Genomic DNA, 24,410 nt, shown 5'->3' with positions numbered 1-24,410 from the left:
GGAGAACGAGGAGGAGAAGGAGGAGGAGGAAACACCTCCAAATTCACTCTAGAGTGTCAGCATATAAAAATTCTTGGATGGAGCACCTGCTACATCTGTTTGTCCATGGGGACTCACTAAATCCAAGCCTACCAGTGAAGGCATTACTCACAGGAGTCGTTCCACATCGTGGCCATCACTCATCTCAGGAACAGATGGGAAGGCTCTGGATGACAAACGCTGTCAGGACACGCTCCAGAAACAGAAGACCAGTGAAAGAAGATCCCCATCACCTAATCACACAGAAATAATTCTAGCTCAATGAAATGATTATTAAAAATGAACCACACAGAACAGCATCTGCCATCAAAACTCTTTCAGTGGTAGTTTTAACTGCTGCAGAGCTGCAGGTTGACGACCTTACCATCACTGTAACAGGACACCAAAAGAAATAATAACTGACAAACAGTAACTCTACCCATAGCCCATATCTATCCAGCCTTTAAAGGTAGAATAGCTCAGCCTACAGCTCTGGAGGTATAGAGTCTACCTACTCGATGATCTGTCCAGAAAGTCAAATCATAATTACCTTTGAAAGAGCATGGAACTGAGGGGGGGAGGGGGCGGGAAAGAAAGAAAGAAATTGCTGGAAAAAAGGGAAAGTGTAGGCACACAATTCAAAAAGAAAGGAGCCGAGTTATCCCGAAGGCCAGCTCAGCCCAACTCACTTTGGCTGGGGAAAAGCTGTGCAGCTTGGAGGAAAAAACCTGACTTTGGTGCTGGCATGCACACAAATGCCTGAGTTCAGCTCTGAAACTGCAGAAAAACCTTGACTCGGCTCCTTTTCACTTTCCTCATACCTGCGTGCATGCTTTGACTTCCTCATTTCCCTGAAGTCCTCCCAGACTAACAGGTAAGTGGCTTCTGTCCAGTCCATGTGCCATGAAGAGAAACAGTTTTGACCACTAAGGGGGTAGCAAACAACTGCAGCTGCAGAAGCAAAGGGGCAGACGCACCTCGGCTTCAGAGATGCCCAAAGCTGCCCTGAGCCCCAGGAGCCCCTGGCGCCCCGGCATTTGCTTGGCTCGGAAGCTCTGTGGGGCCTGCCAGCACTGGGGAGCCCCAGGGACAGACATGAAGGACAGTGTTCAGCCCCCGTGGGGAGAGTGATGGGGGCTTTGTCCTTCCTTCTGGCAACAGGAGGATGCCCTGGGCCACGCCAGGACAGGGCATCTCTCCTCCTCACTGCCCGGGGGAAGGTGAGGCCTGAGGAAGGCCCTGGGTGCTGGGCTCCACATGGGCAGTGGGACCGGGGGAGAGCCCTGTCTCCTGCCAGGTGCTGGCATGGCCGATGCGAGCGGCTCCCGTCATGCAGCTTCTCCTGCCCAGGGCTGTGGCTGGCAGGACAGACAGACCCGCATTTTCAGAAAGACTTGCCAATCCAGAGCAAATCCATGGAAGCTCCCCTCCTGGCAGCTCCCCTCCTGTCCTGTCTCCTCCTCTTCCCTCCCCTCCCCTCCTCTCCCTTTCCTCCTTTCCCTTTCCCTTCCCTCCCTCCCTGAGCAGGCCCAGAGCCCATGAGAGTACTTAGGGACGGCAGAGCTGCGCACACACCTTGCACTGCTGAGAGAAGAGCTCCCGGTGCAATGGCCCTTCTTGAAGGCCGTCTCTCTGCAGGCCCAGTGTCCCGGCTGGCTGAGGAGAGAGCTGCGGCGTGGGCAGGGGCAGTGGGCACAGGGCACGTCTGTGAGGAGAGGCCCGGGCTGCCTGTGCCTGCCCGGCAACAGCCAGGCCATTGGCCATGGCTGAGCCAATCAGTGGAGCCGGCCTGGGGCAGGGCCGGAGGGGGCAGAGGCCCAGGGGTCTGAGGAGAAATGGGTGAGAGACGGGCTGGGGGCAGCCAGGGTGAGGAGGGGACCAGGGCCAGGGCCAGGGGTGCTGGAGGAGCAGGAGCAGGTATCTTCCAGTGCGGATGGGCCTGGGGACAGGGACCTGGAGACCTCATCACCCACAGGCCCTGCTATGTCCCAGTTCACCAGCCCTGGGCCCGAGTGCTCAGCCCTGGGGACATCCCCACAGCCAGGGTCAGAGCGGTTCCTGCTGCTGCCTCGAGGGTCGCCAGCCACAGCCCTGGCAGCTGGAGGTCGGTGTTTCCTGTCCATAGGCCAGGGGAAGGTAGAGTGGCCTCCTCTCTTGACTAGGCGGCTCCAAGCTTTGGAGCAGGCATGCTCTGGTGGGGACAGACCAGGTGCCTTTGCTGTCTCCAGGCCTTCATGTGGGTCTCATGCTCGTGGAGCACCCCATTTCTGTTGACAGCCTTTCATAAAGGGGGATTTCCAGACATGGAAGTTGTTTCTCCCTCCTGGTGGGAGCACACTCTGGGGCTTTGTTGTCAGAGAAGCCAGCAGGGAGAGCTCCTGGTTGTATGCAGCTCCCTTGGCAGATGCTTGTGCCCCTCTCTCGTCCCCAAGGTCTGATACGAGCCTTTCCCCCCACCCAAGCTGTGCTGCCGGCTTTTGGGAAATGGGGGTACAGAGGGTGGATGGTTTTACCACAGCCAGGAAGTTCCAGTCAACCTGTCAGGGATTTTTTTCCTTCCTGGTTCTTGCAGTAACTTTAAAAAAAAAAAAAAAAAAAGTGTTTTTGCCAAGGAAAATTCACCAAGGAAAGTGCAGCCTTTAGCTCTGATTGCTCCTTGTGTGGATTGTATCTGACCTCAGCCAGGCCACACAGCAGCTTTCAGGTGAGGAATGGGACTATTCCAGGGTGAAGTCAGCAATCAGGATCCCAAGCCTGCTTTATTTAAGGCAATCAGGTGAAAATGTGCAGTTAGAGCTCTCTGCGTTGCTTACCCTTTTGATTGCAGTGCTCCCCTCTAGTTTGTTGTCATACTCACTTCTACTAGTCGGCTCCATCAGGTTTAAATTTCTGTAAATTGATGCTACACTTTGCAACTGTTTCTACTTGATTCTTCACAGATTTGAAAATTCCCTGTTCAGGTCTCTCTACTTTCTTTTCCCCCATGTCCCACAGAACCATATTTGATGGCAGGGGCTGCAGAGTCTGTGTTTCCTCCCCATGGGGAGGAAAATATGGACATGAAAAAGAAATAGGTAGTGATTCTGAAAAGACCCCTTTCTTTGTGCTCATTTCCACATTCCGTTGCCTGTTAGAATCATAGAATCATAGAATCATTAAGGTTGGAAAAGACCTCTAAGATCATCGAGTCCAACCGTCGACCCAACACCACCACCCACTAAACCATGTCCCTAAGTGCCTCATCTACTCATCTTTTAAATACCTCCAGGGATGGGGACTCAACCACTTCCCTGGGCAGCCTGTTCCAATGTTGTGCGTTCTTAAATGATGGGAGTTACTCCGAGTCTTAGCAATCCCTAGTTTGCATCCCTGTGCTCAGGAGGGGCATCAGCAACTCTGTTTGGGCATTGCTATGTCAGACAAGTAACCATAGCCCTTTCTGAAAAATAGCTCATGGGTGAGTTAGTTCCTAGGCCATAACAGAAGGGTTTCTGTTTGCATCTTCAAGAACTCGGGAGCAAACCCTGCTGATGGAAATCCTCAGAAGAAAGGGAAGACTAGAGACAGAAGAACAGATCAGTAGCGTTATGCTGCTTTACCCCAGATGGTGTCACCCCTCCTACCTGACTCTGGGTAAGGGTGCTCCCAGGGTGTTTTCTAACCTTTTCCAGTGCTCACCACCAGAGAGCCATTGGCCCTGGGGGAAGGGTAGCACCCCCCTTCTTTGTGCACCCCAGGATCTTGTCACACTGCATAACCTGCGCAAACAGAAGTGGCCAATAGTCGACTTCTTCAAGGAGACTGGTGTGGGCACGAGGAAGATCCCAGGAGCAGACTTCATTTAAGTCATCAAGGGGGTAGGTAGAGAGCAGAACAGGAGTGAACTGCTGCCACCGCCATATGTCCTTGCATGCAGACCCCGGGTGGTTTCAGTGGAGGAAATGGTGGCAGTTCAGCAAGGGGCACTTTATCTTGTCTTACCCTCAGAGGACGACTCACTCAGTCTGGAAAGCTGGAGGGGAAAGGGAGGGCAAGGATGCGAGAATTGGGATGTCATCTAGAGCGGGCTGCGGGAGTTGAGGGTACCCATTGCCTCATGGTCTCCAAAGAGAGTCGCTGCTCAGTTCTGTGGCTGCCCAGATCCTGCTGCAGACGCTGAACTGGCATCACATTTCCCAGTGTCAATACCCGACCTTTCCCCCACCGGTCTCGTATATCTATTCCCATTGTGCTGCCTTTCAGCACATATCTGTGCAGCACTGCTCACCCTGAGCCTCACTTCCCACAGGGTATAGCGGTACAGAGCTGTGAGGAGCACGCTCAGGTCTACGAGGGTTTGGCAGTGCAGGTGTTAACTGATTCTCTAGTCCAAGCGAAAATAAGCCATCTCAAAACCCAGGGGGCTGGGAAGTTTGGCATGTTAACAGGCGAGAGGTCTGCAGAAGGCAGCGAAAGCCCAGTAAAGCCCAGTAGTTAATGCTTAAACCTCACCAGGTTTTCTTTGTGCTGTGCTTCCCTGCAGAACAACAGCAAATCTCATCCCACCTACTTGTGGGGCAAGCCGTGATGTTTTTGTCAACACACTGCCATTTTCTGTATTGGTTGCCAGACCAAAGTTCCCATGAGAGACAAGGATCAGGAAGACATGGTCATCTTGTTTATTTCCTCGAAATGGGGGAATTTTACAACCAGTGGAGATTTGACTGAAGGTCAAAACCAGTGTCTGGAGATGAGGAAAGGACAATGCAGAGAGACCAGAACAGGTGAGAGAAACAGTGTGCTGGGAGAGCATCTCTGTATCCTCAGTGATGGGAGATGCCAGAGTGGATCCAGAATATGGTTCCCTGAGACCATGTAGCGGCCTACAGCAGAGTGGCCAGGAGGAGACGGCTGGGGAAGAGCTTGAGGATCCAGGGGATGTGCAATACTGCAGTTAGCCCAATGGCAGGAGAGAGGTTATTCGGGCCTTCGGATTGGGCTCAAAATCTGAAGCCTGAGGTGTAACGTCCTGTACTGGATTGTGGTAGTTACCATTGATCATCCAGCTGATCCAAACCAGACCCTTTCTCCAGCTGTTGGTGGCAGCTGGAAAGCAGAGGTTCAGAAGACCTTGCTTTTTAAAACCTGACCCAGACCAGAAGGCTTGTTGTGGTACCTGTGTTGTCTTTAACTGCAGTTTTCACATCTTTGAGAGGAGGCATTTGGCTGCCAGTTTGTAGTACTGACTGTTCTGCAGATTAAACATAGTTTGTAAGCATGGAAGAGAACTGGGCATGGACAAGGAAACGCTTCAGGCAACTGCAAAGTAGAGATGGGGGCAGTCTATAATATTTCTGTCAGGATCAAAAGCTAAAGGATGTTTCCATTCAAAGAGCCGAGCCTGTTGGGAGCTCCAGTCTCCAAAATGCCAAACACCTGTGTCTTAAACAGGGATCAGCCCTGATGTTTCTTTCTGCTACTCTCTACCACAGTTTCTCTGGGCTTTTTCTTTGGTTGGTGTTTACTCTCTGATAGGGGTACAAGCTCAGTTCCATCAAACTAGCTCAGTTCCATCAAACCAGCTCAGTTCCATCAAACCACTTGCAAACCTGCCACTTGCCCACCTTCTGCTGGGGGCCAAGCCAAAGGGATGAAGCCTCGTGCTCATACCAAGCCTGAAGCAAAGTTAAAGCACTGAGAAGTTCCCCCAGTCAGCCCTGAGCCAGAGTGCAGTTATCTAAGCTGGGATGAGATGGAAGAGCCTGGAAAACAATTCATCGACAGGAGGCGATAGAAGAAGGTACAGTGTGTGTGGCACCTGGGATTAAATGATCCACTCAGTTTTGTGCCTGGATCAGTGCTGTACTTGCACATTGACTGAGCGCCAGTTCAGAGCAGAAATTCTTGTTACTCATCGTGGGTGCCAGAGGGCTGTTCCTGCTCTCTCCTCACTGGTGCATTAATTTAATCTGTTGCATATATGCAGGGCCTCGACAATGCTGCTGTGTGGGCACCGTGTATGTGAATGGCAGGTTTTCTGCATATTTGTGGCTGATTTTTCTTGTTTCTTTTAATAAAGAACGTCTTGATATTTACTCCCCAGGAACTAATGAAATGCAAAGAACTGATGAAGAGGTGCCAATCAAGGAGGGAGTGTAGGTTAGTTCTGGTTTTAAATTGTCTTGACTGTGTTCTAGCCAAAAGCTTTGTCTTAAACAATTGAAACGAGCTGAACTACTGGGTATTTTTCATCCGTACACAATTCTGTATCACTACGGACTTTACCAGCCATAGTCATGGACTCTGGGCCTGTACTGTGGTGAGGTCAAAGCAGGTATTAAAAAAAAAAAAGTGTGCTTTTCCAAAATGCTTACAAGATTGAAAACAACAGCTGGCTGTGGGCAGGTGGGAATACACAGAAATGGGCAGTGTCACTCAGAATGAGGAACAGTGATGTGGGTACAGCCATAGCATGACAGTTTTCATGGCCTTGAGCAGCACAGCAAGGATTTTCAGGCAGCAAGGCTAGCTTTCAGGGGTGTGTGAACACCTCCTCCCAAGCATGGAGATGGCCATGGGAGAAGACAGTGCTGTTCCTGTTGGTGTGTAGCAGGGGACTGTCGGTGGAAGCTGCTCTCAGGGCCTGTCATTAGGAGCTGTCATCATGGTACTTGGTGGGAAATAACACAAGGGAGGAGGCTAAGTCATGAGAGGCCATATTAACTGTATGTGTGAAGTGACAGAAACAACTTCAGGCTGTTACGGAGATGGTTAGTTGCGATTAAGGCAGTGAGTGAGATGATCATTGTAGGAGCTTTCTGAGTGGGTCAGAATGGGGCAAGACTGCACGTAAGGACAGAAAAGGCTGTGGCAATAGTTGAGCCGATCAGAACTCAAATAGATGATTTGGGCAATATCTGGTGAAGTCAACGTCTTGTACATGTTATACAGACTGTGTAAGGCCTGACTGCTGGTGAGGAAGGGAGTGTGAAAGGAGTGTTGGAGTGCCAAGGAATGGGGATAAAGATGATCACAGACTCATTTCTCAGTTTTCCATGGGCTGTCTGTATACCCCACGTAACTCATCTTGCATTCAGAAAGAAGTGCCACCCTTTTGGTGAAAAGAGGGGGGAAAAAAAAAGGTAATCTGTGGCAGAGCTAGAACTTGGAGCGAGATTACCATGCTTAGTATTACCATTCTAGAGTATTAAAAACATTTCCTTGAAACACTTTCCCAAAATAACAAGGCATGACATTCTGAAAGACCTGTTTTCCTAGGAGCTGCATCTGAGCTAAGACAGATGAGAGAGTCTTGCCTGCTGTTAGTCACTGAGGCTGACGACAGGTCACCCAGCAGTTTTGGCAAGGACAGAACAAAATAGAAACATATGTGCCTGTGTGCTAATAGTCTTCAGGTTTTGCAGGTTGTAGGTTTGGCAGGATCTATTGTGTTGTTAATGTGATGGTAATAGCAAAACCTGTAGGCACCGCTGTAGGGCGTTTTGGATTTTATACGATTTGCAAGAGTACTCGAACAGTTTAATGTTATGTTGAGGTACGGTAGTTACAGTGTCATCAGAAGAAAGTGAAGACAAAGAAGATGAAGATGGCGAAGAGACTTGAAAGCATTATAACCTTTGACAGCAGCAACGTGTCATTTACAGTTTATATGAATAGTTTTCCTTCAATGTACTGTTCTTTTCAAAGATTTACAGAGGACGTTTTGCTATTCCCATATCAGAACTCAGTGATTTTAAGTTAAAGCTCTCCACTGAGATGTGAACAAGAAAAAGATCAATGTGTCCTGGAAAGAAGAGTAATTACACAGACTCGATAGTCTTAGTCTTGTAGTTTTCAGTTCTCCTTAAACAGCAGGTGTGTGTTTTTTCACTTGTGCTGGGTAGTGATCAAAAAAAAAAAAAAGAAAAACCTTGAAACTTGCCCTGAAATTAGAGGTGGGTGAGAGACTTCACCTTTTCTGCCTCTTCTGCTGTCCTGGTTTCTTTTAAACTTGTTCGTGTCATTATTCTAAATTCTTTGTTTCACTAGAGCCAAGACAGTCTAAGATACTGTTTTCGGGCCGGTCGTCTCCTGTCAGGCAGATATGTCCATGTAGATGTGCTTGGTCACAGAGGCCTTGCTGCGAAAGGACTATCAGGTGGGTGCGTGGTTAGTGGTGGTTCTCCCTTATCAACAGTGCTGTCAGTCATGTCAGGGAATGATGCTTTGGAGGGGTTTCAAATGGGTGGTAAATACAAAAGAATAGTATGATTATTACTGCAGTAATCTGAGGGTATGAGGGAAACAAAGATTTGGGGAGGAGAGGACACTTTTTATTAGCTGTAAGATTTTTTGCAATGTAGCATTTGTGGGTCACTGACAAGACGATCATGGAGGTGGTGGCTGAGGTTCTGTAACGGAAATTCTTTTGTTCTGGAGCTGAAGCCCAAATCGCCCTCTAACAGTCAGACTACTGAATCTGGGAGCATACAGTTTCTTTTCTCAAAACTGGAGATAATTCAGTTAGAGGATGAGTCTGTTTGGAAGTTTTAGTAGTTTGGGGGCAGAGGCCAGTTGGGGTTTGGGGCTCTTGGGGGTGGAGGCTGTTTCTGCTCCATGCCCTTGGCTTGGTGCTCACAGCTGGGAATGGGCTTTCCAAAGTCCTGCTGGAAGGAGCCAGATGTGGCCACCCCTGGCATGGCCTCAGGGTCTGCTGCCAACCTGCCTTCAAATAAGCTCTTCCCAGCTGGACATTGCCCAGGAGTAACTTTGAGTTTTGCTGTTCTCCTTCAGGAAGCATGGTACGCACCAAGCACACCCAGAGCTGAGCCTGTGCCAGGAGAAGACTTCAAGCACTGCTGGTGCTGATCGTGACAGTTCCCACCAGCTGTCCAGCTCAGGAATATGCAGGTAAGGTGCCACAGAGGGGGCACCGACTGATTGTCACTTCTTTTGCAGGAACAGGATTTATCAGCAGAAGGGAGGCAGGACGAAAGGCCCTTTGAGATGAAAAGTGCATCAGACAGCTGGCGCAGTCACGATGAGAGCAGAGGGAGAAAAGAAAGAGATACAGGTGACATGGCTGGGACAATGCTTCCGAGGTAACATCTGCCACACAAACACAGAGACAGGCAGAGGCATTGGGAGGTCATGGAGTGGGTGAGAAAGGTTCCTGGGAGAGAGGAGAGCATGGGGAGATGGAAGGCAGAGATGGAGGTGGAGAGGACAAAGATGGAGTCTTGGAAATGAGGACGCTTCTGCTGTGCAGGTGCTTGTGAGGTCACTGGTGTCTGAGTAGGTGTTAGGCCAGGACAAGGCTTCTGCAGATGCTAATGAGGTCATATGCACCAGAGTAGGTGATAGGATATGAACAGGCCCCTAGCTTATGCTGCTGCTTGTGATGTCATAGGTGGATGAGTAGCTGATAGGGTAGAAGGACGCACCTCGCTTGTTCACGTGCTTGCGATCTCAGATGTGCCTAAAGAGTTGATAGGGCAGGAGCGGGCCCCTGGCTTGTGCAGGTAAGTTTGAGGTCACATGAACCCAAGTAGGTGATAAGGCAGGAGCAGAACCCAGGTTTGTGCAGCTGCTTGTGGTGTCACATGTAGCTGAGATAGCGATAGGGCTGGAGCAGGAATCTTACTTGTACACATGCTTATGGTGTACCAGGTGCATGAATAGTTGATATGGAAGGAGTAAGCCCCTTGCTTCTGCAGGTGCATGTGATGACATAGCTGTCTCAGTATTTGGTAGGGTAGGAGCATGACCTGGCTTTTACAGCTGCTTCTGATGTCACTGGTAGCTAAGTAACTGCTTGGGTATGAAGGGACACCTGGCTTATCAGCAAGTAGACATGTCATTGCTAACGCTGTAGATTTTAGCTCAGAAGCATGTACCTGGCTAATGCAGGCGCTTGTGATACCACTGCTAGCTTAGTAGGTGATAGGTCCTGCAGCTGCATGTGATGTCACTGATGACTGATTAGGTACTGGGGTGCAAACACACCCCTGGCTTGCGAGGGTGCTTTTGGGGTAACTGCTGTCTGAGTATCTGATTACGTCTGAAAGGACACCTGGCTTGTGGAGGTGCTTGCGTTGCCGTTTTTCCCTGCCTATGTGATAGGGCAGGAGGAGGCAGCAGGCTTGTGCAGGTGCTTGTGATGTCATATGTGCTTGAGTAGGTGATAGGTTAGAAGGAGGCACTTGGCTTGCTCACGTGCTTGCGAGGTTATGTGTACCTGAGTAGGTGACAGGGCCGGAGCGTGCCCCCGGCTTGTGCAGCAGCTTCTGATGTCACTGGTGGCTCTAGCAGTTAGAGCAGGAGCACACAGCTGGCTTGTGCAGGTGCTTATGACATCAAATGTGCCTGAGTAGGTCATAGGGCAGGAGTATGCACCTGGCTTCTGCAGCAGCTTGTGATGTACCTGGTGGCTGGCAAGGTGATAGGACAGAAGCACGCCCCTGATTTATTCAGGTTCCTGGAAGGCCACTTGTTGGCTGACTGCCAATAGGTGCGGAGCAGGACAGCGGCACGTGCAGCTGCTTGTGATGTCACGTGTGCCTGAGTAGGTGATAGGGTAGAAGAAGGAGTTGCCTGGCTTGTGCAGCTGCTTGTGATGTCACATGTGCCTGAGTAAGTGACAGGGCAGCAGCGGGCCCCTGGGTTGTGCAGCTGCTTGTGATGTCGCTGGCAGCTCTGTAGCTGTTAGGGCAGGAGGAAGCCACTGGCCTGTGCAGGTATTTGTGCTGTGACATGTACAGGAGCAGGTGATAGGGCTGGAGCAGGAACCTTCTAGGTGCCTGTGGCTGTGATGTCACAGGTGCCTGAGTAGGCGATAGGGCAGGTGCAGGCCCCTGGCTTGTGCAGGTGCATGTGATGTCGCTGATGACTGATTAGGTACTGGGGTGGAAGCAGGCCCCTGGCTTGCGAGGGTGCTTTTGGGGTAACTGCTGTCTGAGTATCTGATTGCATCTGAAAGGACACCTGGCTTGTGGAGGTGCTTGCATTGCTGTTTTTCCCTGCCTATGTGATAGGGCAGGAGGAGGCAGCGGGCTTGTGCAGGTGCTTGTGATGTCACCTGATCCCAAGGAGATGATAGTTTCGGAGCAGGCCCCTGCCCTGTGCAGCTGCTTATGTTGTCACTGATGGCTGAGTAGTTGATAGGGCAAGAGTATGCCGCTGGGTTGTAGAGGTGCTTGTGATGTCCTGTGTGTTTGAGTACTTGCAGGGCAGGAGCAAGCTCCTGGCTCGTGCAGCTGCTTGCGATGTCGTAGGTGGCTGAGTAGGGGATGGGGCAGGAAGATGGAGCTGGCTTGTTCAGGTGCCTGTGATGTCAGGCATTGGGTATGAATGGACACCTGGTTTGGGTAGGTGGTTGTGATGTCACATGGTCCCAAGAAGGTGATCGGGCAGGAGCCGGCCCCTGGCTTGTGCAGGCGCATGCGATGTCACTGATGACTGATTGTCGCACATGGAGTGAGACTGCACTTCGCTTGCAAGAGAGAAGCAACAATACACTTTATTGATAGAAAACAGTCAGTCAAAGTTCAATGGGAGATGCCACAGCGGTTTGACAAGATTCGATGGCAAGGTACACTTGATTATTCACTTCACAGAGGACAGGGTCAGACAAAAACTGTCAGGGAGGCCCTCGCGTTGAGTCATGAGGTTCCAAACGGACCCCCTTGCTTTCTAAACTCCTTCTCAGAGAGGAGTCTACGTGCGGCTGGATCCAATCTTAGTCCCAGACTTGGTCAACGGTTTATGTCTAAAGGATTATTATCTATGCGCAATCAATCCTTTCTGTCACTTAGCTACGATCTCAGAGTTTAGCATGCTGTTAGTCACTTGTCGAGGATCTGTTGCGGCAAGGAATCTCTCAGCCTCGAGGAGTAACCTTGAGAGGTGTCCCTGCTCAAGGGGAGCTCCCGCCGTGCAGCCCACTGCCGCGCAGGAGAGCTCAACGGGCCCTGGGCTGCCCACTATTTATAGAGTAAGATGATTGACTTATAGTCATATTTGCATCTCGGCAAGTCGTTTGATTCACTGCTCCAGGCAGCACTTGGCTACTATGTTGTCATCCATTCCCGAAGTCCAGCATAAGCTGGATGCAGCCACAACGACCCCCACCGGTGGTCACTGCTTACGCAGAGGCGGGGAGCACACCGCCACACGGATTAGGTGCTGGGGCAGAAGCAGGCCCCTGGCTTGCGAGGGTGCTTTTGGGGTAACTGCTGTCTGAGTATCTGATTGCATCTGAAAGGACACCTGGCTTGTGGAGGTGCTTTTGATTATCACGACCCAGACTGGGTACCTCAGGGGGTCATAGTGGTTTTGTGATTCCCTTGGGCTAAATTAAGGTGAAATGACAGCAGACAATTGATCAAATGTTTTATTTATGGTAGAGGCAACATGAACTTGGAAAGCGTAATGGCAGGTGGCGTGGGTTCTATTGAGACATTTAGAAGAAGGAAAAGGAAAGAGAGGAAAAGGAAAAGAGAGAGAGAGGGCGAGAGAGATCATCACCATTGGATCCCACAATGACGACTGCAGACGTGTTGATCCTCCGGTGGTGGGCAGGCACGTGGGTCCTTGCAGTGGCACCTTTTATAGTCTAGTTCCCACCTCTCAGCCGCGCCAGTCACACCCCTGGGGTAGTTATGTAACTCCTCATCTCCTGCGCAGGCACCACCATGGGGGTGGTCACGAGAGGGTCTTTTGGGTGGTCGTGAGCCCCTTCCTCAAATGAACTCTGTATGACCTCAGGCCATATATGGTACGTTGTCCTGCCGGGCCTATCAGAACACGGAGCTGCACACCCTCTGGCATGCCCTCCGCATCCCTTGCCTCTCACCTGTGGTCCACTGTTGCCATGCAGACTGCAACCTGCTTTGCCACAATGTTTGAGACATTAACTCTTTCAGTCTCTCACAGGGAGATAGAGATCAGATATTAGAATAAGATAGAGAATTAGCAAATCGTAATGGAAACAGACAGCCTTTGGCCAGGAGCAGACCTTGAACTGGGATTATAATAATGCAAATGACCGAGCTGCCTGTGAACCAGCTTGCCATAATCTGGTCCTGGCAATAAAGGCTGTAGGAAAAAAACAGTGGTAACTGGGAAGGAGTTCAAGAACTGAGGCAAAGATCAGATGAACACCCAAGCAACTTTTGGAATCACTTGTGGTGAGCATTATTGCGTTACGGAGGAATGACTGAGGATGATTTTAACGATAAATTGGCAGTGAGTGTATTCGCTCAACAGGCAGCCCCAGACATTCATAAATACTTTGTAAAGCATGCTCCAGGATGGCGGGGGCAAATCCACAAACGATACTGTCTCTGGCAGCATATGTATATGATGGCAGATCGGAGACAGAAAAGAAAGAAGAGGAAAGAAGAAAGACAGAGGAAGTGAATATGCTGCAGTAGCATTGGGAGGAACTCTGGTGACAAGAGGAACAGGAATGAATATGATAGGACAAGGATGAGGAGGAAGGGGTGTGGGAACAGCAGGAGAAATGGGAAGAGGACAATTAGACCCAAACTGTTGTGCATACTGTAAGAAAGGTGGCCAGTGGAAGACAGAATGTCCAGTTTGGCCACAAATGACCAGAGGATTTGGGAATCCCCCTGCTTGGAAACTGCCATGCAGAGAAAATGCTGAGGAATTGGCAGAATTCCCTCGGTATGACACTCAACAATGACAGGTGATGGGAGAGCCTAGAACCCTTGCGGCGTGCAAACTAGTGGTAGGAGATCATGCTCAAATCATGATAAAAGTCAATAATCACACTTTAGAATTTCTGATAGACACAGGTGTGACCTACTCTATGATAAATTAATACTCAGATTAATAAAGTCAAGAGAAAGTTTAGATGCTAGGAATTGAAGGGCACCCCGTGACAATGGGGATAACAATCCCGTTATTAGTAGAAGTAGGTCCACATTTACTATACTGTCAGTTTGTGATAATGGAAGGAAGACCAATTCATTTATTGGGAAGGAATTTTCTGGAAAAATTACAGGCAGAACTTATGTTTAGAAATCAGTTTATGTTTACAAATCCAGGAAAATGACAAGGTCATTGGTTCATTCCAGATAAAAAGGACGCCAGGAGGGCCTCAGTCCTGCAGTCCTCCAGCTGCAAGCAGCACTGGCTAGGAGGTCCGACCACAATGCTCGGGGCTTCATCCAGTGGGGTCTAGAAAGCCCTTGATGATGGAGACCTGAAATAGCATGGATCCACAGCTTAGCAGTAGCCACTCTTTGAAGGAGTGTGGCTGTAGCAGGGCAGCTGTGAAGAAAGCTGCAGTGTGGGAGGGAAAAGAGAGCAACTGAATGATGCAGGTAGTAATTGTCTCCTATGACACAAAGAGAAACACTCAGGATGATGATAAGAAAAATACCAAAACTATGAAAAGGAAACATATCCTAAATACACTTTAATAATTGTTATTACCCGACATTAAACAACAGATAAGCTTGCTGCTTGATGTCACGAAGTGTTGTTGCTTGTTGTTGATGTCACAAAGAACCACAGATGTATCATTCTTCTCATACCACAGTCCATTGCTGGTCTGCAAAGAAAGGCTTCGATATCTGGAGGTGAACTGCATGGTTTCTCCACAAAAACCCAGGCAGAAAAACTGCAGAACCAAGAGCATGCCAAAACAAATCCAATCTCCCGTAAGGAGACCTTCTCCTCCAAAACCTTGGCTGCCAGTAACACTGCCGTGAAAGTTTGTCTTCCTCAGCCCACATTTTTCCCCTGCTAGGAAGGAAGATGCTGTTTACCTTTGTGTAGCAGAAATAGTGTCCCCCATGACAGCTGCTACTGCTATGTACCAGAACAGCATATAAGGTGTAGAGGAGCGGTTCTCCAGCTGCCTGTGATGTGCATGACCAAAGATCCAAGTACTTGGATATTCCACAACCTAAGGAGAGACCAAGAGGGCTCAGAAATGATCCTGAAGTACTTCATGAAATAGCCTTCAAAGACCAGGGGCTAGAGGTGTATAAATACATCTTTGGGGATCATGAACACTTGGTTTTCCCTAAAGCAACGTGTAATGGATGGCAGGAATCTTCTCAGCCAAAGCAGCTCTGTCGGAGCAGACCATCTTTTCACATCTTGAAACCAAGCACAGAGCCAAGTGTGATGCACCCTTGAAATGCACCCTTTTTCCCCCCAGAAAGCCAGACAAGCTTTCAGGTATCACACATCCTTACACTATTTTAAGGCTACTCAGTTCCATAAGAACTGAATTTAAAAAAATTTTTTAAAAACCCACAACTGAGTCTCATTATTGTGCATCTAATCTATGGGAAAAGATAACTCATGCTTAATGACATGCAACACATTCACGCAGGATCTAGTATTATGTCGTCAGTAATCATCTTTCTTGCTACATTTAAAGCAGTTTTCGCCATCCAGCTGCTCGGGTTTCACAAGTCCTCCAGAGCTGCAGTGACAGATGAGGCTGCCTGGAGGAGTGAGAAAGGAGAGCACTGAGCTCGGGGAAACGCCCTCGCCCAAACACTTCCTAGGAGTTTACACAAAGACCCAGGTAGCTGAGGCTGAGGAGACCCACCATGAACCCCCAAGCAGTGTCCAGAAGGAGTCAGAAAGAGAGTATTATGCTGAACATTTCCTTCATTTCCAAGGGATTCCCAGGGCTATCAAGAGCTACCTCTCTGTGGCACAACACAGTTCATCTACCGATGGCGTGCAGGGTCATCAATAATGAAAACAAGACAACCCATCAGCCTCGGAGCCAGAGGGGTGTTGAGGGAAGCAAAATGAAGAAGGATGAGAGTACATCGAGGGTGCAGAGAGGATAATGCATGCTTGTCCAGCTTAAAGCCAGCACCTATGGGGAGACCACTGCCATGGCCTCCCCAGAAAGACACAGTCCATTCCACTTCCCACCCACCACCAAGCTCTCTTGTGTTTGCAGTATACATTTTTAAGTCAACTGCATGGATTCTGGAAAGCTACAGGGGCCTCAGGACGTCTTGAAGCACAATTACAAACCCTCTTACTTTTATATGCAAAGGAACATCCAGGAAGGCCTCGTAGGAATCGGAAACCATCGGAAGTGGAAAGCTGCTCTGTGGAGTCCCACATGACAAGTCATTGAAGCCACTGAAGGAGAAGGCGTCAAGTAGGTTTGCAGAATTGAAAGTTATCCAACTAGCCCTAGAGACTGCTGAATGAGAAAAGTGGCCAGTACATCTCTATACTGACTCACAGATGGTGGCTAATGCCCTACAAGGGTGGCTACAGCAGTGGAGGAAGACCAATTGGCAGCGCAGAGGTAAACCCATCTGGACTGCTGCACTGTGGCAAAACATCACTGCTTGGGTAGAAAACATCACTCTAAAGGTACATCATGTAAATGCTCACACGCCCAAAAGTCGCGCCACTGAAGAACATTGAAACAATGAACAGCTAGACAAGGCTGTCAAAATTGAAGTAGCTCAGGTGGACCTGGATTGGGAGCGTAAAGGTGACCTATTTGTAGCTCGATTGTCACGGATGGAGTGAGACTGCACTTCACTCGTAAGAGAGAAGCAACAATATTTATTGATAGAAAACAGTGAGTTGAAGTGTGAATTAATAAAGTTCAACGGTAAATGCGACAGTGAACAAGATTCGATGGCAAGGTACGCTTGATTATTCACTTCATAGAGGACAGGGTCAGACAAAAACTGTCAGGGAGGCCCTCGCGTTGAGTCATGAGGTTCCGAACGGACCCCCTTGCTTTCTAAACTCCTTCTCAGAGAGGAGTCTACGTGTGGCTGGATCCAATCCTAGTCCCAGACTTGGTCAACGGTTTATGTCTAAAGGATTATTATCTATGCACAATCAATCCTTTCTGTCACTTAGCTAAGATTTCAGAGTCTAGCATGCTGTTAGTCACTTGTCGAGGATCCGTTGCGGCAAGGAATCTCTCAACCTCGAGGAGTAACCTTGAGAGGTGTCCCTGCTCAAGGGGAGCTCCCGCCGTGCAGCCTGCTGCCGCGCAGGAGAGCTCAAAGGGCTCTTGGGCTGCTCACTATTTATAGGGATAAGACTTATAGTCATATTTACATACCAATAACTGTGGTTAGGTGGGCATATTTCTCACAATAACCAAGGGCTATTGTGTTGTTATCTGGCTCCCGAATCCAGTTCGTTAATGGACAAAGTATCACCATCAGCATCCATTAATGACTGCCCCTGGTAGTTATCACTTAAGCAGGGTTACAGGAGATAAAGGTCAGGTTGGGCGGGGGAGCACACCGTCAGATCAATGGGCCCATGAAACATCAGGATGGATGGGCTTGTGATTGAGGGGTGGACCTGACCATGGAGGACATCACACAGGTCACTCATGAATGTGAAACATGTGCCGCAATCAAGCAAGCCACATGAGTAAAGTCTCCCTGGAATAGAGGGTGGTGGCTGGGTTTTCAATATGGCGAGGCCTGGCAAATTGACTATATTGGACCACTGCCACGAACACACCAAGGCAAGCACTACATATTCACCATGGTGGAAGCAACTACCAGTTGGCTAGAAACATACCCTGTAAACCATGCCACTGCCCAAAACACCATCTTAGGCCTTGAAAGGCAAATTTTGTAGCGAGATGGTACCCCAGAAAGAATTGAATCAGACAATGGGACTCATTTCCGAAATAACCTCATAAACTCCTGGGCCAAGAAACACGGCATTGACTAGGTGCCGAAAGACTGAGAGATATAATGGACTATTAAAGACTATGTTGAGAGTGTTGGGCAATGGGGCATAGAAGCACTGGGATATAAATTTAGCAGAAGCCACTTGGCTGGTTAATACCAGAGGATCTGCTAAGCATCCTGGTCCTACCCAGACAAAACCCCTACATATTGTGGGAGGAGGTAAGGTCCCTGTAGTGCACATAGGGAAGTGGCTGGGGAAGGTGGTTGGATTGCTCCTCTCTTGGGAAAAGGCAAACCCATTCATGGGATTGTCTTCGCTCAAGGACCTGGGTGTACTTGGTGGGTAATGTGGAAGGATGGGGAGACCTGGTGTGTGCCTCAAGGAGATTTAACCTTGGGGGAAAAATCATCTGTGATGTGACTTGTATGTTGTAGGAAGTAATGTAGCAGGAACGACCTGAACTGATGAAGAGTGAGCTTTGCAAGGAAGCATGCTAGTGGAACGATGGCCCAAACCAAGCCAGTGTTGGCACACAACAATCAAACATGCTGCTTCTCCTGTCCTGAGCACCCATCTTGACAGATGGGGCCCAAGTCATAGCCTGTTCTTATGAATGTTTGGAGGAGTGGAAGAAGCCCATGGAATGGGAGAATACTATCTATCTGTTAGGGGACGGGATAGTAGTTAATCAGAATGTATAAATCTGTATGTTGGGTATAAAGATGGTTTCAGTGTGTAGTATAAGTTTTAAGTGTTGGTAAGAAGGGATTTCAGTAATGAGAATTAGATACAATGGGATGGTTAGAAGATATATAAATGTATTAAATTATGTGGGACCTGAGCATGACGCAAATGGTATGGAATAAGGGGTGGGGATTGTATTGGGTCTGGCTGGGATGGAGTTAACTTTCCCCATAGCAGCCCTCATAGTGCTGTGCCTTGTATTTGTAGCTAGAAAGGTGTTGATAACACACCACCTAATTCTCCCGCAGCAGAAGCAGGCACACAGCTTGTAAGCAGAAAATGGACAACAAACTCATCCCATACTTGTAAGAACTCATCTCCTTCTGTACTTTCAGATCACCACCATGTCCCAGCAGCTCCCCAGGAGCTGCTTCCTTCAGGAAAACACCTGAAGACTGACTCCAGCTGGCATACCCTGTTTGTGAAGGATGTCTGAAAGCTGGACAGGTACATTGTACAGGTACATTCCAAGCCAACAAAGGAAACCTTGTGGCTGGCGTTTACTCCAGGCCACCCCATCAAGGGGAGCCTGCTGACAAAGCATTCTTCAACTACAGGAAGCATCACACTCACAAGGCTCTGATCCTGCTGGGGGACTTCAATCACCCTGACATCTGCTGGAAAAGCAGCATGGCAAGCTGTAAGCAGTCCAGGAGACTCTTGGAGTGCATCGAGGATAATTTAATCCAGGTGATAGATAGCCCAACCAGAGGAGAAGCATTATTAGATCTGTTGCTTACCAACATGGATGAACTAATTAGAGATGTCAAGATTGGTGTCAGCCTGGGCTGCAGTGATTGATTGGCATTCACAATCTTGAGGGATATGGGCCAGGTGAAGAGTAGAGTCAGGACCCTGAATTTTAGGAGAGCAAACTTTCAGTTGTTTAAGTGGGGATGGGACTCCTGGGAAACTGCCCTCAGGGATAAAGGAGCTGAACTGAGCTGGCAGCTCATTAAAGACATTTTTCTTAGAGCACAAGAGCTCTCGATTCCCAGGTGTAACAAATCAGGACAGGAATGCAGGAGATCAGCATGGCTGAGTAAGGACCTCCTGGTCAAACGAAAGTGTAAGAAGGAAATGCACAGGCAGTGGAACCAGGGACATGTATCCTGGCAAGAATATAGGGACACTGCCCAGATGTGTAAGGAGGGGATCAGGAAAGCTAAGGCACAGTTGGAACTGTATTTGGCGAGGGATGTGAAGAATAATAAGAAGGGCTTCTACAGGTACATTGGTCAGAAAAGGAAGATTAAAGAAAATTTAACACCCCACCCACCCCCGATAAATGACAGGAGAACTAATGATAACTGACATGGAGAAGGCTGAGGTACTCAACATTTTGGCCTCAGTTTTCGATGGTAATCTCTCTTCCCACATCTCTCAAGCCCCTGAACCTCAAGGCAGGGACTGGGGGAACAACACTGTAAGTGAAGACCAGGTTCGAGACCACCTGAGGAATCTGAACATACATAAGTCCATGGGACCTGAGGAGATGCATCCCAGAGTCCTGAGGGAACTGGCTGATGTAGTCGCCAGGCCACTTTCCATCATATTTGTGGCAGTGAGAAGTCCCCAGTGACTGGAAAAAGGGAAGCCACACCCATTTTTAAAAAGGGTAGAAAGGAGGACCCTGGAAACTACTGACCAGGCAGCCTCACCTCCGCATCTGCTAAGATCATGGAACAGATCCTCCTGGAAGACACGTTGAAACATATGGAAGACAGGTAGGTGAATGAAGACAGCCAACATGGCTTCACCAAGTGCAAATTGTGCCTGACTAATCTAGTGGCTTTCTATGATGGAGTGACTGCATCAGTGGACAAGGGAAGAGCTATGGATGTCATCTACCTGGACTTCTGTAAGGCCTTTGATACAGTCCCACACAACATTCTTGCCACTAAATTGGAGAGGTATGGGTTTGATGGATGAAATGTTAGATGGATAAGGAACTGGCTGAATGGCCGCATCCAAAGAGTTACAGTCAATGGCTCGATGTCCAAGTAGTAACGAGTGGCGTCCCTCAAGGATCTGTACTGAGACCAATATTATTTAGTATCTTCATCAGTGACATAGACGGTGGGACTGAGTGCACCCTCAGCAAGTTTGCAGATGACACCAAGCTGACTGGTGCAGTTGATACACACGAGGGAAGGGATGCCGTCCAGGGCGACCTCGACAGGCTTGAGGAGTGGGTCTGTGCAAACCTCATGAAGTTCAACAAGGCCAAGTGCAAGGTCCTGCACCTGGGTTGGGGCAATCCCCAGTATCAGCACAGACTGGGGGATAAATGGATTGAGAGCAGCCCTGCCAAGAAGGACTTGGGGATACTGGTGAATGAAAAATTGGGTATGAGCTGGCAATGTGCGCTTGCAGCCCAGAAAGCCAACCATATCCTGGGCTGCATCACAAGAAGTGTGGCCAGCAGGTGGAGGGAGGTGATTCTGCCCCTCTGCTCTGCTCTGGTGAGACCCCACCTGGAGTACTGCGTCCATGACTGATGACTGCAGCAGAGAACTAAAATTCTAGTTGTGGCATAACAGCCTAAAGTTAAAGTGAGCATATTTCTAAAAAGTCTGTAAATTCATACAGGTTTTTCTTGCCACCACCTCGTGTCAGTGAAACACATATGACTAGACTGCTTTCAGCAGCACAGGAGTAGGGAGGGAGGTTGGCTGGGCCTCTTGGTTAGACTCAAAGATGGGTCTCTCCTTTGGATGAGCAAGGGTTGAGTGGGGGTCCCTTGATTTGACTCACAGGACTGGCCCTTTGCCCCGCTCCCTCTTCAATGCACACTCACCCCAGACCTGTTTAAAGCTTCTGTGGCAGACTTGTAGAAAAGGTGGCCAATGAAGCCACATTTTATTTTTATATAATTTTCTTTCAGTGAATGTTTAAAATTTACAATTAATTCCATTATCTCTCATTAAAAAAAACAACCACCAATGAAACCTTTTATACCTTTTTATGCATATATATATATATGTAGCTATATTATAAAAAGTGCGTGTAAACAAAAACGTTGGACTTCAGCTGGCAACCAGCGGCAAGTTGTTAAATCCTAGGTACCTCCTGTGGGACAGAACATGGCTAAGGACAATGTCCTAGCCCTGAGGGCCTTTAATGTTTCTCTAGGGTAAAGAGAAAGGTTTATCTTCCAACTACTTCAATGGCTCTCATACACATATATAACTATAAAAATATATTTTATCTATCCATATATATGTATGCATTTAAACATGTATAACAACATATACGTATGAAGGTGTATAAACACATATAAAATGCACTTATCTCTGTCATGTAACACTCCACTGTCACATATAAACACTCCACCGCCCTCCGTGCAATGTCTGCTATTCGCCTCCAGGTGTACTCAGATCCCCACTTTTTTCCTCTGCGTGTCTTCAGTACTCTGTCCTGCTGCTGGAGGATGAAATGCAGAGGCTTCCCTCTGCCCCAGCCTCACTTCAACAGGAGAGCAGAATCAAGACCCGGGGAGAGGGAAGAAGGTTAAAAACACCAGAGAGGAGGGATGGAAAAGAGGCCTTTCTACAAGGATCTGTCCTCCTCCCTCCTTTCCTAATAGCTGCTGCGAGACAGATAAGGCTCAAAGTCGCATGTATTGGCCCTCAGGTTGGCTCTTCACTGAAGCCGCTCCATGTAATGGATGACCTGCAGGATCATACAGTTGGCCACTCTCCCCCAGTGCCTGGGGGTGATGGGCAGGGGAGCTGCCGGCATAAGGAGGGCCTGGCAGCAGGCTATGGTGGCTTACAGTTAACAGAGAGAGTCAGATGTGCTAAGTCAAGTGTGCCTGGCAGGCTGCTGTGGTTCTCTCCTGAGCATGGTGTGAGAGAGAAACCAAGGACTAACATTCCCCAGGGGCCCTAGGGGCCATCACAAGCCAGCCAGCTCTACCAACTGATTTGACGACCTGTTTGCTCTTTGTTGACTTTGTGGATCTGCCATGAGGAGTCCATTCTGGCCTCCCCCCGCTGCCAGAAGAGGTGTTGGCATTGACAGTGCAGGCCTGGTAGATGTCCCTTGCCCCTTCCAGGTGAGATAAAGGACAGCAGGACACGAGCAAGCTCAGAGGGGAGGACAACCTCTCTGGCCACGCACTCACCTTCTTGTGCTCCCGGCCCAGGACTCCGTCCAAACTAAAAAACGTCGGTAGAATGACAGAATAATTCTGGTTGGAAGGGACCCCAGGAGGTTTCTAGTCCAATTTCCTACTCAAACCAGGGTCAGCTATGAGGTCAGGTGAGGCTGCTCAGAGCTTTACCCAGTCTTGTCTTGGACACCTCTAAGAGCGGAGACTGCACAAGCTTTTTCAGCACCCTACTCCACTGCTTGGCTGTCCTCACGGTTAAAAAGTTTTTCCTTATATCCATGGCCCCATATAAAGTCTTGTGCAAGGAGGGGACTTTCCCAGATTTTGGAAAAGGGGAAGGGTCCATTCTGAAAGGGGAACAATACCACACCCCCCCCAGCAGTAGATTTCTTATACTGTTGTTCACCCTACCATGCAATCCAGACTGGTATCTAGGAGACACCCTCTCCCAACAGGAGAACTACAGAGGCATTTAACTTGTAGGAGAGTAAGGGGGATGTGCAAAAGCTCATGGGCAGATCTGTCACCCAAGAGCTCCAGGCTCTTGTTTTACATCTCTTCTCTCCTTCCCAGGACACCTTTTAAGGCCCCCTTTGGCTTTAAATCTGCAGGATAGTTTTGCTATTCCTAACCCATCTCTTAGTTTTCACCCACCTCTCCAAACATTAAGCACTCCACTTGCTTCGTACCACAAAGCTATGAGCTGAAATCATACAGCTTGCTTGCAACTAGGAAAAGCTTCCCAAATGGTTCCATGTCAATTCACCCCAGGTCTTCCTGACTTCTCCACTCCTCTCCCCTTCTCATTTGACTTGCAGAGACTGAAATGGAAAAAAGCAGGTAATTCTTACCAGGTGGACAGAGACATGTTTCCCTCCCACTGTTCATGCCCAATTAGGCAGAGTATGAAAAGGAGAAAGAGAGATTCCCATCTCACTGGAGGGTAGAAACCCCCAACTATATGCTCATAAACAAGCCAGGGGCCTCCCTTACCTAAATTCTCAAATCAAAAAAGAAAATAGCATGCCTTTGAGTTACCCAGACTAAAACCAAAGGAAAATGTTTTGTTTGTTGTTTTTTGGTTGGGGGGGGGGGGGTGTTCCTGCAGAAGGATCTATGATTTTACCTCCCCTCCTTCCTAGGCAAGACAAATGAAGGAAGCCAAAATGCCTGCCAGCAGATTTCTGGCCTGGGAGCTCCAGGCAACTATGTACCATTTCAGCCTCTACTTCTGGGTGGACTTCAGGGATCCCCTTCGCAGTCAGATGTGGTAAAAGTGAGTCTTACTGGCACTGATCGCTTCCTGCAAGGTTTCACAGCCTCTACTGCTGGGCTTGCCCTCCTGATTTTTACCCTGGCAGGTCAAATTGTCAACCAGAGGGCCCCGCAGCAATGCCCTGCAAAGCTTCCTGACCCAAGGGCGTACCATCTTATTTCACAGGACACGCTGCAAGTTGCAAGTTCTTGGCAAAAGCAATTTACTGTTCTCCTGGTTCCCGTGTTTGGCCAGGCATCGGACCCTCCAGGGCTTTCCTCAATTCACAAATGTCCTGCTTTCAACAACGTGCTTTTAAACAAGAGATTAAAATAAACGCAATCTAACTGAAAAAGTTGCCTCTCCCTGGTGTCCATCATTATCTGTCAGGTAATCTTGCTTTGCCATTACCTTTATAACACACGGGTACCTATTGGTGCTAGTTCTGGGACCAGCAGCGGGCTGAAAACTTCCAGCGCCTCTCGGTGACCCTCTCCCAAAGCGCCGGAGGACACCGGTGCCAATATCCACCGGGGTGGTGTTGCCTTTCCGCGTCGTAGCGAGGGAGAGCGAAGCGCCTGGGGAGGCGCCCCGCGAAATCCCCCT

General features: G+C 48.9%; 1 long non-coding RNA gene across 1 annotated transcript; it reads right to left on the bottom strand.

Annotated features, from left to right (window-relative positions):
• Positions 1 to 14,459: 14,459 nt before the first annotated feature.
• On the bottom strand, positions 14,460 to 23,258 carry LOC143169818 (uncharacterized). Its single transcript, XR_012996944.1, has 3 exons — positions 23,204 to 23,258; positions 14,796 to 14,935; positions 14,460 to 14,578 (listed from the first exon to the last, which is right to left on the bottom strand). It is a non-coding gene; the product is annotated as an uncharacterized LOC143169818 (long non-coding RNA).
• Positions 23,259 to 24,410: the final 1,152 nt, after the last annotated feature.

Source organism: Aptenodytes patagonicus, chromosome 21 (assembly GCF_965638725.1).
Source record: "Aptenodytes patagonicus chromosome 21, bAptPat1.pri.cur, whole genome shotgun sequence".
NCBI lineage: Eukaryota > Metazoa > Chordata > Aves > Sphenisciformes > Spheniscidae > Aptenodytes > Aptenodytes patagonicus.
This window is presented reverse-complemented; position numbering and strand designations above follow the sequence as displayed.